Raw genomic sequence first — 2,116 nt, 5'->3', positions numbered from 1 at the left:
GTTTTTCCCCTCCTGCTGCCTTGTTGGGAAAGATAGAATGCACATGCACACGCATACACACACATGTTTACTTTTTTTAATTCTTCTCTTGAATCTCTTATTTGAAAATAAAATTTTCTGATTAGCTCTGTTCTTTACAGCAGGAATGCTTGAAATTCCTCTATTTCATTAAATATCCATTTTTCCCATGAAGGCTTATGTACATTTTTACTTTGTTTATTCTGGCTTATTTTCCTTCCATAATATCATACTCCACACCCCCTGCTCCTTTTATATTGTCACTGATAAATCTTATGTTATCCTAACTCTTGTTCCACAGTATTGGAATAGTATATTTTCAATGCTTCATGTATTTTTTTTTATCTTAGGAGCTCTGGAATTTGGCTTTAATATTCCTAGAAGTTTTCATTTTGATATCTGTGTCAGAAAGTGTTCATTGTTTATGTTTTGCTATCTAGTTCTAGACCATAAGGACAGTTTCCCTCAATTTCTTGAAACATGATGTCTAGGCTCTTTCTGTCATCATAGCTTTCAGATAATGAAACAATTCTTAATTCATCTGTCCTCAATCTGTCTCCAAAGCAGTTTGTTTTAATATTTCACATTTTGTAGTTCTTTCATTCTTTTTTCTTTTGTTGTTTTTGTTTTCATGTTTCATGGAGTCATTAGCTGTCACTTACTGAATTCTTATTTTTAAGCAATTATATTTTCCAGTATGCTTTAGTAGTTCTTTTGCCATTTGGCTAAATATGCTTTTCAGGAGTTATTTTCATCAGTAAATTTTTGTACCTTTTTTCCTATTTTTTGTCAGCCTGGTTTTTAAGATGTTTTTCCAAGTAATTGTGTGCTTCTATGAAGCTGTAAATTATATTTTTCATAATTTTCTTCCTCTGCTTAATTTTATTACCTAACTTTTCCTCTACAACTTTTGTTTGAAATATATATATATATTAGTTTTTTTTACAGGAATTGGGGGTGTAACTTATGTCTAATTCACTTGTTCTGTTTTTTTTTGTCATTGTTATTGTTGTTCAGGCATTTTTGTGGTTGCTTTTACTTCATTTTCTTCTTAGTTTTTGCTTGACTTTCCATGTCACCATACTAGCTTTTTAGGGTCAGGTTCTTTTTTTGTTTTTTGGCTAATTTTTTCCACCCTCTTTCTTAATTTGGAATTTATGTTAATATTGGACTCTGTTTCCATTTTGTTGGAGCTGCACTGTCTGAATCTGCAAACCTTTTCATACTGCTTTTTGCAGAGCCAGCTCTGGATCTTTAAAAGTTTTTGGTGCTTCCAAGGTGATATGTTCTGGTAAGTGGTGTGATCACTTATCTCTTAGAATGTACTCTGGTTCTTACCCAGGAAGAGACCAATTCTCCTTTGGAACGCATGCTGCTCCTGAGGGATGTTGATCCACTGGGTCAAAAAATGATAGTACTCCTCAGAGTTTCTAGTGGTTTTTGACTGAAAATATTTCTCTCTACCCTTAACATATGACCCAGAAGCACAAATATGGAATGGAGCTGACAAACATCTGATCCTGCATCCAAAGCTAACACAAGTGTATACTATATTCTATTTTTTACTGCCTTCAAACTCTCTTACCATTATGAGTTATAACCTTTTAAAGCTGCTGCTGCTTCTGTCTCTGCCACTGAGTCCCAAAATTGCAGTTTCATCCATAGTTTCATCTTATGTTCTACATTTTCCTGGGCTGGAAGAATGCCTAACTGACCTTTTGTTTGCTCTGCCACTCCAGACTTCAATTTGAAGCATTATTTTAAAGTTGGTTGGAGGTGAAGATTGGAACAGCTTAGATGAATATTTTCTCTACTCTGCCATTTTGCCTCCACCCATAGAAGTTCCTCTGAAAAAATGATTCCTCAGAAAGTATGGCATGCTAATGCAATTAAGCAATCTCATTATGAAAAATGTTGTAAATCAAGCCAGAGGGAACCCAAACTGAATAAGCCATGGTACCAATATGGCACAATTGCTTTAGTAAGCTATAATTAGCAGAGGTTTAAATGTTTACTTAGGCTCTGATGTTCTCCATAAGACCTGGAAAGCTTAAATTAAAAAAAAAAAAGTAGACAAAGGTGGGAAGACCTATTGAAT

The sequence above is a fragment of the Trichosurus vulpecula genome, chromosome 8 (genome assembly GCF_011100635.1).
Source record: "Trichosurus vulpecula isolate mTriVul1 chromosome 8, mTriVul1.pri, whole genome shotgun sequence".
NCBI lineage: Eukaryota > Metazoa > Chordata > Mammalia > Diprotodontia > Phalangeridae > Trichosurus > Trichosurus vulpecula.
The sequence above is the reverse complement of the archived record's forward strand: the minus strand, read 5'-3'. Positions refer to the sequence as shown.